Raw genomic sequence first — 15894 nt, forward strand, 5'->3', positions numbered from 1 at the left:
CGCATCCATCACTTCAACACCCAGTCCCACAAGCACATCAAACCGCATTTGCCCACCAATTGCCCATCAATTACCCAAAGCGGCAGTCTCAATTTCGCCATTTCCATTACGTTGCGATCGGGTTGCGATAACGTAAAATATTGGAAGACACCGACCATTATGTCACCGCGGACCACTTTCCCTGCGTCATGATTATTGGCAATTTATGGCTCGCTCCCGGCCGTCAAAATCGCTGACCCTCATACCCTCCCATATTTAACAGGTGTCAGACCTGCCGCGATCTACACTGTGTACACATCCAACCTGACCATTGTTACAAAACGATTTTGCGCTTCGGTTTACGACACCGTAAAGCGGATTTTATTGGGCGCGCGAGGCCCTAAATCAAATGACAAATTATCGGCCGATCCGTTTGCATAAAATCCTTCCGAGGAGGACGAAGTGGAGTAGCGCCGAGCCGGCGGATTTCAGCCTCGACAACGGTTCCGTGGATCATTGACTCCGCTTCTTGGGTTAATTATAACCCACGAATATGTAATTACATGAATACAATCAGTGGATGCGCAAGACGCGCATTCTCGGACATTCCTCGGTAATTATTAATATACACTGTGTCCGAGCCAGGGGCGTGCGAGCCCGGCCCCCTCACACGACTAACGGCACCAAGCTTTTTACAGCGACGAGAGATGGCGCCACCACCGGAAAGAGCGCCAAATTCAAAACGACCCACACAAAAAAATACATCTAAGCTGCTACGACAGTTTGTTCTCATCCCAGTTTCCCAAGAGGTGAATCCAGTTTGTCAAGGCGGCTACAATATTAAACAAGTGGTCAAAGGTCGCACCAAGAGATGGCGCCATCCGAGAAAAGAGCGGCAAATTCGAAATGCCTCACACAAAATGCAACGCCATGACACTTTCTAATCCAATCCATTGAAGCTTCAATTAGTGCAAGATGCTGTAGTTAAGGATCGCACCAAGAGATGGCGTCACATGAGGAAAGAGCGCCAAATTCAAAATGTGACATATAAAACGTACAGTGACAGTTTCTAATCTAATCTACTGAAGCTTTAATCAGCTCAAGATGGTGTTAAGACAGTTTGTTCGCTTTTTAAGTCTGTCATTCCACTTTCTCAAAAGCTGAGTCCAGTTCGTTGAGGTGTTTGTGATTAAACGAGTGGTCAAGGAGTGCCAAGGTCGTACCAAGAGATGGAGCTAGTGGAGAAAAGAGCGGCAAATTCGAAATTCCTCGTCCAAGATGTGGAATGACACTTTCTAATCCAATTCAGTCGATCTGGAAAACCGTTGAATCAGTTCGAGATGCAATTAAGACAATTTGTTCGCTCTCGAGCCTCTCATTCCACTTTCCCAAGATCCGCGTCCAGTTTGTCAAGGTGTTTATGGTGGCTGAATTGTTAACGAGTGGTCAAAATTTCCTGTTTGCGTCGATATGAAAGGAAACCAATTATGTCAAGCGCACGAGCCATTCTTTTGTGGTGAGCGCGCGATTTCTGCCGTATCCGCAAGAGAAAGGGAACCAGAAGCATTAAATAATCTTCAGTGTTGTTTGCGTAATTAAGTTAACAAAATAAAGCCAACCGATATTCTGTGTCAACAACTGTAAAAGGTTGGAGCTGTTGGGAAAGAGGCAATAAATCTGAAAAAATAAAAGGGTGATAGGACATTTTTCACACACACGTAACTAATGCGAGCGACCGCATTGCATCTTAAGCGGACAGAAAAAATTACATTAATCAGACGGTTTACATAATAATAATAAGAGTAATCGATGTTACGGGATTTTTTGAAAATTTGGTCGGATGTTGGCGGCCTGAATGCGGTGCTAATAAGCGGTGACCGGAAATGCCGTGGTGTTGAGAAACGGCCTTTGGAGGTATGCACGGGTGACCTGGTTCGCAACACCAAACAACAAAATGTCTGAGGGCGCCACAACCAGTTCCCGGAGAAAAAACCGCCGACATTCTAATGGACATTGTTGCGACACAGCAAGAATGGTAACGTTTGGTGTAATCCGCTCCGTCGTCCGTCATTAATCAATCGAATCATAATAGGTCGGCGGCTGACGGACGTTTTGAGCAATAGTCCGGGCTCCGGTTATTACCGATAATAATGGCAATTGCGCAGGCACAGGTGAACATTGCACCTGACTACTGCAGTTTCGACACGGGGACGATCCGGGGCACTTTCCCAGCTTCCCGAAGACGAGGCGGCTGTCATTAGCATATCTTAAACGGCCGCACATAAATCTAAAAGGCTATTTGAGCAATTATTGTGCTGCCATTTGATTGATTAACAATAAAACGGTGCATTAGAGTGGATACAGAGGAGGCTAATCGACGCAACCGGTTGCCTTAAGTGGCCACACACCAATCCCGAGATCACGACGCCAAATATTGACCACGATTGAAGAAACGACCTGAAGATAGAAAGAAGAATGCCGAAGACAACTACCAAAGCGGATTCTTCCAAGTGTCTTCTGCGCCGGATCTATTGGAACAACCTCAACGTGTGGAAACATTTTTAACACAGGTCCAGTACAAAAACTTCTTCTCCCAACCAAAAACTGCATTAAGGTCCCAAACCGTCTTTAGCTCTCGTGGTGACTCTTTTCAAAAGTGTACTAAAAGCTTTCAATGAACACCATAGATGGAAAAATTATTTAGTGATATGTATACTTTTTCAAACCCAACAATTCCAGAAGTTCTTTGGCAAACGACAGGAAGAATAAAAATCTCAAAAAAGATGTTTGGAAGATTTATTTTAGCTCTTGGTTTTCGATGTCGTTGGAATGGTGGTAAAAACAGTAGTAAACGTAGAAGTAGAAGTAGGAAAAGTCTTCTGTGGACTTCTTAGATGGACATAGTCATCAAAGCTAAGAATTCTAGACAGTTGCCAAAATTTTTTACAAATACAGATTTGCAGTTTGACAGCATCTCAGCAGTAGGTGTTAATTAAGTCATCGGCTGAAGAGGAGGAACATCTAGAAAATTGCTGGCAATATCTTCGGAGCTAACACCTTTAAAAGAAATGTGCAGTTTATTTGCTTTTGACAGAAAATGTAAAAAGACTTTTCAAAAATGTTTGTATTAAAATTTTTTGATTGCGACAGACTCAGAGAGAACACTAATTATTATTGTTAGAATGCTTGAATGGTTGGTCAAGAGCGTTCATAATGTCTGAAGCAAGTTGCATCGAAGCAATTTCCTTTGTGTGATTTTGAAAGTAGCAGGAAATATCTAGCACTTGTTCCACATCCTGCGAAAAAATTTGAAGACGACGCTGCATAAATTGACATTTAAAAAATTTTATGGACAGGACATAAAAGAAACGTTATTGGCGAAATAGGATATAGAGAGGAGAAGCCGACGTTGAACATTGTTTAATGTTATCAGGTGAATGTGGAACAAAAGAAGTGGGTTTTACAAGCGGAGTAAACGTCGAACAAATCAACACATTTGACAAGCAAAGTTGCACAAGAGTGTCGCGAGACCTTCTGGAAGCATCGTGGTGCCCTTTGCCGGCGGATCTGTGGGAAGCTTAGAAATTAAAAGGTGATTATCGGGTTGTCGGTAATGATTAGGCAGGATAATTAATAACCGGAGGAGTGTTGTAAGTGGTTGTCGTCCTGCGTCGCCTCCTGATAGAACCGACCTTCATTGGCAATCCGAGCACATCCCGAGCGGAAAGAAAGAGTACAGCCGGCATTGTCGCTGTCGCTATGATAATAAGCGTGTAACAATAGTCGCTTCTCTTTTTTGCTAGGCAATTTACAACTCTGTTCATCCCGAGTGAGCCGCCCTCAATGGTCTCCATTGTCAGGATAAGAAGGAGGCATTGTGCCGGCATTTATTGTATTAGTCGTCCGTTTTTACATGTCCCGTTCCATTACGGCGCCCCCTCGCGTTCGGACACCGAGTGAATCTTAAGTGTGGACGCGGCCTAATCCCGGATGCAAATTTACGGCGGCGATAAGGGACGGACGGCGCGGATTAATGAGACATTAAGAAGAACTTTCTAAGATTGTTATCGCGGACGGGCGACTGCGTTGGACGATTGTTGTTCAATTTGGTGGAGTGTCCCGAGTGGTGTTGCGCAATAATGAACCTGCTGTATAGTCTATTGCGTTGCCACACCTCGCCAACGATTGTCTTGTCACCGTAAATAAACAAAAACTGTCCCCATTAGATGACGGCTATTAATTAAATCTTACACGCATATTATACTTTCACGAAGGACGGCCGGCCAGTCGTGCCACATCTGCACCAATCCATTATAAATTATTATCGATCTCTCGGTTGTGTCATCGATAATGCGCTCGGACCCAATCGATTTAATTAACAACGAGAACCGCTCAAAAATGTTACCAACACCGACCGAAGAGTTGACTCTGAACCGTCCTTCAACCAACCACGTTTTCGCTAGAAACATTTGTCTTTAGATCCACTGGTAGTGGCAGTTCCAGCAGTTTCAAAAATGTACTGCAAGCAAAAGAAAGCGAAGGTGTTTCAACTGGTACCAATCGACACCAAGTTGTTTCAGCTGTCACTAAATTTTGAAAATTTTCCAATTTTTTTGTCAATTACATGGATTTGCAGTGGTCTAGTAGAGTAATCTCAAAAAATGTTCAGAACAGATTGTAAAATCTTTCTCTGTAACAACTTTGTCTCAGCTGTGACAAAATTTTGAAAAAAATTCGTTTTGGTTTTGAGATTTACTTACACAGATTTGCAGTTTTAACACTTTTCAGGTTTGGCAGAGTAATCTACAAGAGTTTTAGTTCAACAACACTTCAACTTTAGGTTACAGTACGATCGGATAAAATTTTGGATTAATCAAAAATCCACCAACAGTGCATTCTACCTCGAAAATACAACCGACAACGTCGCCAACTTTTGTTTTTAGTGTGTCTGCAAGTGTCAGCAAAAAGTGGGGTTATGAAAGACAGTCGTTTTGGTCGTAGTTCTTCGTGTTTTTTATACTCATTTCATTATTTTACTCAAAAGGTATGATATGGTAGCTACCACCTTTTTGCACATAATAATTATTTTGTGTTAGGTAAATAAACTCAACAAATTTTGGCGGGAGGTTGAGCCAACCCAAAAAAAGTAAACCTCTTCTAGGGATTTCTTTTTCTGCCAACATAATTCAACAGGTGGTGCATTTTTGATTTTGAAAGAGATTTATACTAAAGAGATTTTGGGTACTGCTGAGATGAAGAAATCAAATATGTAATCATAAACTTGTCACACTTAGAAAGGTGCCAAAAATTTTACTACAAGAATGTAGTCCCTCAAAGAATTGGTAACGTGAAAAATTCAAAAAATCTTTCGGTTTTCAATCATGTGTATTGAATAGCTATTTGTGCAATAAGTTAGGAAAAGTGATTTTTTTCCGTACGAGATGCGGAATTTTGAATCGAGACGAAGTCGAGATTAAAAACGCGTCGAGTACGGAAAAAACACTTTTCCTACGAATTGCACACATGATTTTTTCTAATGGAGTTTGGAAAATACATAAAATTTGAATATTTTTAATATACTATTAATTATTTCTAAATTAAAAAGCGAAATCAAAATTGTTCTGCTGTCGTTACCATAGAGAAACAATTTATTAATGAAAAATTGTGAAGGCGTTTAAGCTTTTGTCTCAATTAAATACCAGTTTTTACGTTACGTATCACAGGAAACGACCAAAATTAAATTTTTTAGTGTTGAAATATTATTTCCGCCCTTAGTAGGAAATTTTTCAATTTTCCTAACTCAAATTAGTATTACAATGTTGAAGTTTTCCAAACTCTAGTAGAAAAAAATTCTTACAGTGAAATCTGTGTATTACAAACACATTTCGTCCAAATCAAAGTTTTTCCTTCTCGGAAATTACTTGTTCTGATTAAAAATAGTTATAGAGCTTCTATAAATAAGTGAGAACATCACAGTCAATTGCTTTATTGCGCCCTAACAGCTAGGTACCAAACCCTAACCATTTTACCAAGGATAATTACATCCATAAAGCAATTGACTCTGTTCTCACTTATTTCTAGAAGTACTATATGTTTACTTTTTTTGCTAGACCATGGAGGACGTAAAAGTTGTCCGTAACAATGATGTGATTGACACAATTCGAAGATATCTTAATATTTATCCGTATTTGAGAGATTTTCTCATTATTTTTCTTTCTCCTATGTAAAAAAACTAGCCGTAGTAAGCGGCGGTAATGAAAGGTACCGGTATATCTATTTTGGAAATGTAGTTGCTCCCGTTTCTTTCTTGACTTTGCCAAAATTTTGGGAATACTGAAGATGGTTCCAAATTATCCCAAACACGTTACACGGTCGTTCCATCTGGTATCTCTCCCAGCAGCTATGTCATCATTATATGTTTCTTAGTTCTTGGTGTGCTGATCACATCTTCATTCCTCTTTCAAGGTGTTCTTGGTTACCATTTCTTATATTTTTGCGATATAGACCTAATAAATTGGTTTCAAATTCTTTATTTTCATTCTCGTTTTTCCAGTGTTTATTTTATATCTTAGTGTTCTCCTTTTCCATTAAAATATTTTACATTCTTCTAGCTTTCCATTTTCCTCAATTTTTGGGAAATCATTTATAGCTTCTTCATCATTGTTATTTTTTTATTTCTAATCCTTGAGTTACGATTTTTTTCTCTTCTGGTTTTCTTTCGCACTCTCATTGTTATTCTTTTCAGAAAAATTCCATTGCATTCCATACTTTCATATTCTTCTTTTCTTTAGTTGTTACCAATTATTTTTCTTCTGTTTCTTTTTTAATTGTCTCATAATCTTATCCATACTAGGAGGTGTTCCCAACGAATAGTTTCATTGTATTTTGGAAACTAATCCTTCTCTTTTATTTTTTGTGCTGAGTTGCCAAAATTTTGGGAATACTGAGGACTCTCTGAAACATGTTTCGTGGTCATTCTACATCTCATTTCTAAAATTTTCGTTCTCTTTTTTTAATCTAATCTTTATATTCTGACCTTCCATGGAACTTTTTTTTAACTTTCCAGTTGTTGTCTTAGTTGTCTTAGTTTTCCAAAAAAATTTGTTGACATCTTGTTAATGTGTTTTACTATTTCTAGTCGTCAAGCTACAATTTTTTCTCTCTCTTCTGTGCTTCCTGTATCTTCTATCATGCCTTTTTATCTTCACTGGTATTTTTCTATAATAAAATCTAGATCTTGCGTACAGATTTTTATTTTTCTTTTTTCTTCATTTACCTATTACAGATTGACAACCGGTTGTTTTTGGTTTTTTTTTTAATTGTCTCAATCTTAATAAGACGTCTCAGTGTATTGTTGAAACCTAGTCACTCTCGTTTTGATTTTGTCTTCCTGGAATTTGTCAAAACTTTGTAGGTTCTGAAGACGGTTCCAGATTGTTCGAAACACATTTTACCGTCGTTCCACCTCTCATTTCATAATCTCATTTATTTTTTTCAATTTTATTCTTTTTTTTTATCAAAAACACTCACATCGGCACTGATTACATCTTCATTCCTCTTTCAAGAGCTTCTTATTTACCATTTTTTATATTTTTGCAAGACAGACTTAATAAACTTGTTTCAAATTCTTTATTTTCATTCTCGTTTTTTTAATTTTTATTTTATAATTTAGTATTCTCCTTTTCCATTAAAATATTGTACATTTTTCCAGTTTTCCATTTTTTTGAATTTCTTGGAAATCATGTAGTACTTTTTTATCATTGCTTTTTTATTGTTAATCCTTGAGTTACGATTTTTTTTCTCTCCTGATTTTCTTTCAAACTCTCATTGTTCTTTTTCATTGCATACTCTCATTTTCATCTTTTTTCTACCCAACTATTTGTCTTCTGTTTTTTTCTTAATTGCCTCGTTGTTGAAACCTAGTCACTCTCATTTTGATTTTGTCTTCCTGTGGTTTGCCAAAAATTTGTAGGTAGGTACTGAAGAGGATTCCAGATTGTTCGAAACACGTTTTGCCATCGTTCCACCTCTCATCTCTTTAACATATTATCAATTTTATTCTTCTTTTTCCATGAAAAACACTCTTCTTTCTTTTTTTTCCCTAAACATCCGTCTTTAGATCGGTACAATTTCAGCCACCCACCGAAGACGGTTCCAAACAGTCCGAAACACGTTTCGGCGTCGGCCGAGCTGTCATTTCTCGCGTCAATAAAACTCGCCACAACAAGAAGACGTACGTTGTCGTCGGAGGAATATTTTGCGGTTTGCCGATTGGAATATTTATAGTGCGGCACGAAGTGATTGTTGTATAACGGAGGGCGCCTGTACACCTGTTGAACTGGCGAAACCTGTTCGTTCTGACCGAATAATACGACGATGAGATAGCCACACGGGCCACCGACCAAGGTCGTTTTAGAAGAAACAAGTCGTCAGAAGACGGAGAAGAAGAAGAGGACCGATAGACGGAGGTACGGTGATTTTCACCATTAATTTAGTGGTTTTATGTAAATGAGTCTGGTGGCAACAATGTGAGTATGGAGAGGTCGGTGATTTAGTGGCTCCATTAAAGATGTGCCACTTTCACGCTGCGAAGAGCGAGACCATTGTTTATGGGGCTACGCCAACAAACGCCGCCCGGGGAGTACCCCGGGGAACGACGACTGGACTTTGGAAAAACGAATAACTCGAGAGGAAATTTACAGCTAGGGAAGAATTTTTCCGACGGAAAAATTACTTGTCATGTAAATTAGACGCACATAAAATCCTTCGCAAAAAAACTTACACCAAAACTACTCTGGGGTTAATTTTCTACAAGTTTTTTTAGACTATTAAAGCATTTACGATTTGTTGTGGTTCATCCATAAATCTCTCTTTTTTCTTTGTAGAGTTTGCTAGTCTTGTCACGTATTATGCTACACAAACGATTTAACTGTTTTCCCATTGTAACTCTGCGAAAAAATTTACATTATCTTGTATCAGAATAATTTTTCTTTCATTTCCGACGTGTTCCAGAAACTGAACCAACCTCTTTGAAATGATGTCTTTCTTTCAATTTTTAAAAAATTGTCTAATGAACGATTTACCTAATCCTAAGCATAAAAAAGATCTACTAAACACACTTGAATATGTTTCACTCACTTTTGATGTTTATTTTCTTTTTTTCATTTTTTCTTTTACTTATCTTATATGGATTTTCTTTCAAATCCTTCCATAAAGAATATTATTATCATCTTTTCTCCAGTTCTATGACCATCTCTTTTTCTGCCTTAGAACCTTATAATTCACTAGGATTTTACTTTTCAATTTTTTTTAAATTACATTTTGCAATTCTTCATGTTTTAATTTAATTTTTATTAATTAAATTCAAATTTGCGTTCTCGCCTGATACTGCCCTGTTAGGTACTAGTTCTCTGGAAATCACCTCCGTTCGCGACACAGGTGCGGACTCAATCGACTACTCCACGAGATAATTCCCAGTCTCTCGCAGCTGCAATTTCCCAAACGAGAAAGACAGAACTAGCGGAGTCTCCTACAGGATAAACCAGACAGCTCTGTATCTTCCTTTCCTTGCGTTTTCCCTTTACCACTCACTTTAAGGGGCCGCTTCTATTAATTTTTTTTACGGTTTTTGTCTTCCGACCTTATCAATTTTTCCATCTGGGTCGTCCCTCGGCGATTCCGCCGATAAAGAGACGATTAAAATTGAACAGGTTTAATGTCCAGCAGTTAACTGCACTTACGTCACCGTCGGTGTTAAAAAATTAGAAACTCTCGTACCCCCTTTTATTAAAAATATCGATAAATTCCGAGTCGGACAGTTTTAATGGAATTCTTCGCATTTTATGCAAACTCAAGCAAAAATTATAGAAACCTTGTCGTAATTATCCATTAATTTTTAGTATATTATCGGGTTTCGAGTACGTTATTTATATAACGGAGATCGGTCGAAATGTTTTCTCTTTTCGAGGAGACTATTAATTTAATTAAACATCCAAACATAAATATTAATCATTCGACTTTTATAAACTATTAAAATTGATTGTGCTCGCTCGAATGCGCCGTTTTTTGATCGATGGCCCCGGGGCCCAGCAGGAGCGGACGTCATTTTTTAAAGGCTTATCACTAGATAAATTACCAAAAAAACACACTCTAGTGAAATAAACAAATTAAACAAATTAACAAACACAAAAGTGCATTTTCCTGTTTTGTCCTGAGTGTCGATCTGGACAAGTCCGACGACTTCAACAAAAATAATCTTCTGTTGGAGGTGTAAAATTTGACATTTCCGGTCGTTTAAGAGCAGTTAACACCATTGCAGGAAACGTGATTTTACACGAAGCGCACGTGCTAAATTTGAAAATAACTAAAATGTTTGTTAGTTTTGTTAAGGTGGTCATCCTGGGCAAATTATGCAAATTTTCGTGCGTCCGTCCAATTATGGAGTAAAAAATGTCCAGCTGGAGGAGCCGAGGTCCCGGAGCGGTCGGAAGCGCCCGCGGCGGTTCCGGATCCTCCGGGCGTTGTGCGTGCGAGCGCTGCTGCGGGCATCTCCGAGTGGTGACCCGAGGCCAACAGGTGCACCGGGTTTATTGACTCCGCCGTCCAGTCCATCGGCGGTACCTGTTCCCATCGCCTCAATCAATGGACGACGGAGACGGCTCGCACTGCATCTCGGGGTGCGGCCGCGGCCGCATCTCTTCGCGGTCACGGCAGAAATTGCCGAGACACACTGTGAAAAATGGAAACGCGTTTGTTACACACCAAGAATGCGGGATGTAAATCAAAACTCGATACGATTTATCCGCTGTATATGGAAGAGCACACGGGGGCCGGCTGGCGCCGATGCCTCCAGCGACGGCTCGTCTCCGCGGGGACTCGCCCGAAACCACGCACCGGGGGCGGCAAAGCTCCGCCATGGAAGCGCCACTGCTACTCAATTTTGCGCTGAAGCTTTGTTTCTGCGAGCGTTTTGTTCTCTTTTGGACATTCTTTTTTGTCCTCTTCGGTGGCTAATTACAAGACATTTCGTTTTTCAGTCATGTTTCGCTGCAGATGCCGTCAAGATACGCATTCTACGCTCTTATCTGAGATATCAAGGCTTTGTGTGACCTGCGCCAGCGTATCCTCATTTAGGACTCCATTAACAACTTTTTTTCTTATAAAACCTCATCATTATCATAAAGCATTTTATTGAGACATTGTTTTTATTTCTTTATACGTCCTCCATCCGTCGGCTTATCAATTTTATTTATTTCTTGTTCTTCGACAGTCTTCTTGTCTTTTTTTATTCTTCTGCAAATATTAAAGGACGAGTGCTGGAAGAAAACCGGAATCCGTTAAGAAGGAAGCACAAAGTAGTAAAAGAGTGAAACAGAGAGAAGAGAAATAAATTGCAAAATGTGGTGGAGAGTAATGGAGAGAAAAAAAATAGTCAAAAACGAAAGAGTGTGTAGAAAAGGTCGACAAAGTGATAAAATATCGATAAGAAGTGACTTAAAAGAAGAAAAAAAAAAACAAAGAAATGTGTGGAATGAAGAGTTGAAAACAATGAACGCAAATTATGTAGTTTACAAAAAAATTGTTAAACAAAAGTTAAAACATGTTGTGCAATAAACAGAGAAAAAGGATGATAAGATAAAATAAGAAAATATGAAAAAAGAATAAATGAAAAAATGACAACTAATTTATTATGATCATTATTATTACATATTATTATAAGCTAAAACAAATCACAATTTTTTTTGTTGACGCAATTTTATAATGATATTTTAATTTATTTTCTAAATTTTCATTTGTTAAAAAAAATATTTTGTCTTTTTCTATCTAGGTATTACTTATTTTTTCTAAATAACCTTTTGTGCTGGTGATTGTCTTAATAGTTTTTTATGTAAAAAAACAAAAAATGAATGTTTTTCGACCGAGACACAGCCGAGGCTTGAAAACAGGAGACGACCAAAAGCATTTTTTGACAGAGGTGCACATCAAATTTTTTAGGCCACCCCACGAACCACAAAGCAAAAAACATCATTGGAAAAATTACGTTACCTTTTTCAAATGGATAAATTTTCTATAGTATTTTTTTATCGCCAACAAAACGAGAAATTTATTATTTGCAGTACAATTATGGGTTTGGTCGGTTTTACTGTTAATTTACTAAACAGACCAACAGATGGCGCCACGGTTCAGCGTCCGAAAAAGAATTACTTTTCGTCTGCTTTTGAGAACATAAAATTACTGTTTTCATTAAGGCCCTCAAAATTATCAAAATTTCGTCTTTTTATGTTTCTAATTTTTTATTTTTTCTTTCCTCTCTCCTCCACTGCCCGTTTTCTGTTTCTCCTAAAGAGAATTTGTTCCAACATTGAAAAATAAAATAACTGCTTTAAACAGAAGAGAATCGAAGTAAGGTACAAGAACAAATGTGAATCATTTATGAAGAGGAGAGAATTAAAATCATAAGAAAAGAGAAGAAAGAAAATATGGAATAAAGACACAAAATCTCGAAAGAAGAAAATATGGAATAAAGACACAAAATCTCGAAAGAATGGAGATGCTGTTGAGGAAGAAAGAAGTTAAAGAGCAAAACTTTTTTGATTTGTTAAATTTTTAACATATTTCTTCGGTTTATTTATTTTCCAAATTTGGTAATCGATTTTTCTCTTTTACTCCTGTTTAAGAAAATAATCCTTCCGTGCATATTTCTCTTTTCACTTAATTCTCTACGTCCCGTCCTTCATCGTCCTTAGCTCCCAAACAATTCCCCCCCTCCCCTCATTTTTCACCACAAAACCACCTCTTCTATTGTTTTCCCACAACCTGTAGAAACCTCTCGAGTGCGACTTTTCCCAAACCATTCTAAAAATAGCGCTTCGAAACCAGTTTTTAAATTTATGTTTTTGTGTTAAAACCATTTTGCGTATTTTATTACATTATTATTTATTACCATTTTTTCCACAATTAAATGAAAGTTGTTTGATTGCTGACAGCATTGCACAATTATTTTCGTCCGCGGGACACCCAAAACTCCTGATTTGAGCCCAATCGAAATCCTAGCACACGTGTAAAATAAATCGCGAAATTTACGATCCCCGAACAAATAAAAAAACGAAACGATCGACCAATTAAAAAATAGTAGTCAGATTAAATTTAGCTACTGGAGGTGTCTCAGCTACTCATTTTGGTTGCCTCGGGAGAAATCTCCTAATCCGGTACTGCTCCACCTAGTACATCATTCTTTCTTTTCTCATGGACATGATTTATTATCTCCGTTTGGACAATAGTTAACGGCGTTTGGTGTCACATTTGGTTATGTTTTATCGAGTCTTTGTCCTGCGACATTCTTGCGGTACTTCCTGTCGGTTCGAATCCTGCCCGCTTTCGTCTAGCAAATCCTGCTGAGGTGGGAAAAAAGAGGAAAGGCCTCGTCGACACCCGTCTCATCTCCGCCGGCCCTCCACTTTATAACCTGTTAGAGCGTCATTGTTCAGGTGAAAAGTTTTATTTATCATCGTCGAGATACCAGTTTTCGTGCATTTATTGAATGGAACATTAAGTGCTCACCGCTGTATGCAGTCCTGGTCGGAATGTATCGCGAACCGGTACATCAGGAATAGAAAGCGGGACGGGGGCACGTCGTGATTTAGTCCTGGGGGCCGAAAATCGCCGATACCGCCCTGGCGGCGACGTTGCGTGTCGCCTATCGACGACGGCCGAAGAATTAAATATCAATTTACTGAAATACATTTACCTGAAATAACAGAGAGAACTCGAATTCATTAAATCTCAAGCACTTCACAGATAAGCGTGTGTGACAAGTGGAGACGGCAAGCGCGGCCCCCTGAGTCGGACAGAGAGCGCAGCATTCGCTCCGTTGACCTGGAGGAATGCTGCAGGACAACGGATCATTGAGATTAGAATGAATGGAGAGCGTTTTAATTATAATATCGAGAATTAACCTCTCATTATCTTTTTAATAAAAGATAATTGTTCGACAACAGATGCCGGCAAGACTGCGCCGCCGAGGCCGTTGAGCTTTCGGGCCGCCTCCGGACTCCCCGGACCCGCCAATTTCCACGACAAGGTCGCGCTTTCTCCAAGGGTCGCACGGAATTTCCCGAGGTGATCGAGGAAAAGACAAGCTTTTCCGCAGACGGTCCTGGTTCTATTACGTCGATGGTGAGTGCACCTGATCTTGCAGCTTTCTAACTCCGCTAGAATTATTTCGCCCGATTTATCTATGCAATGTGGTCGCAAGCTTGTTTTCAATGTTGCCTATCTCTTGTGTTTATTGACGATTGCCTCGCTCGAGTTGATGCCATTGTGCTAAATCAATCACGCCGCTTGTTGAAATCGGTGATGGATGGTCGCCTCTTGTCGTTAACTATTTTTTAGCGGAATAAAATTGTTGAGCCGGGAGAAAAATGGACGCTGCAGAGGCTTTTTCGCTCTGTTGTGCCGACAAGACAAATCTTGTTATTCGTTTTTAGAAAAAAAAATCGGTATCTAATAAACCACAGTTAATTAGCAAAATGTATTTAAATCGAAATTTGTCCTTTCTTGCTCCAAACCGGAGAAGGACAAAAAGGATCAAAACTTGATTTTGTAACCAGCCAGACAACACATATTCTGATTAAAAAAAAATTTTCAAAGACAAAAATCTTTTCATCTTTTTTCAGGAGTGTGCACGCCACTGACAGATTTATAAATACAAAAATAACTCACTTTTTTATTTTTTTGATCCAAGATCTCATCTTGTGAAGACCGAATTATCGAAGATAATTGACTATAAACGTTTTGTGTTTTTATTTTTCAGTCTCTGAGAACAAAGTTTTGTACCGCGTTGCAACAGGATATTTTAATGACGTTTCCGGTTGACTTATTAGTCGCTGCTAACCATGTCTCGGACGTAATTAAACCATCATCAATTATGTAATAATTGTAAGTACTGGCTGAGCAACAAGATCATTACAACTTTAACAAAAAATGAAAGTTGTTAAACGCACTACGAGATTTGACGAGGCGCAAACAAATTTGTTTTCGCTTCTCCGGTCTTGCCACCAACTCATTTTGTTTTTTCTCAGATGTGTTCCAGTTCCAAATCTGCTCTACCCTTTTAATTTTTTATTGGAGTGCCCTAAATCAAGCAAAAATAAATAAAATAGGAAAAGAATGATTTTCGATGAAAACGAAAGTTGGAGAGTGTTAATTCGTTTCCAAAATCTTGCGGCATATACAGGGTGAATCTTAAATATATTTTACTATTCGGATACACTACCTATTTGGTCAAAATTGATACAAGGATGACAAAAAAAAATTGCAAACAAGCAAAAAATTTAAATAAGTCAGGCAGATAAATGTATTATACGTACAGGTGTCCCTGAAGTGCGCGGCAAAATTTTAACCACGAGCTACTAGGCTTCATGTAGAACTCGGAAAAAATATTTAAAAAATTCTATATCAAAAAATAAAATGACATTTAATTTTTGAGCTACATTTTTTTTAATTGCTTTTAATCTTCTCTGTTGTCCCACAACCTCGTAGGTAAAATTTCGGCACATTTTAAAAATACATACACTAAAAGCAATAAAAAAAAATTGTAGCTCAAAAATTAAATGTCATTTTATTTTTTGACATACCTAGAATTTTTTAAATATTTGTTCCGAGTTCTACATGAAGCCTAGTAGCTCGTGGTTACAATTTTGCCGTGCACTTCAGGGACACCCTGTATTTCTTGTTTTAGCGGAATTACCACCAACTCCCATTTTTTAACACCACTCTTAATTTTTTTTATCTTGGATTTAATTTTATTTGAAATGTTACGTTGAGTTCCTAATTAATTATTTACTTCAACATGTTCCGCACTTTTTTTCTGGACCAAAACCAATCAAACTACAAAGAATATTTAAAGAATTTCCT

Source organism: Tenebrio molitor, chromosome 6 (genome assembly GCF_963966145.1).
Source record: "Tenebrio molitor chromosome 6, icTenMoli1.1, whole genome shotgun sequence".
NCBI lineage: Eukaryota > Metazoa > Arthropoda > Insecta > Coleoptera > Tenebrionidae > Tenebrio > Tenebrio molitor.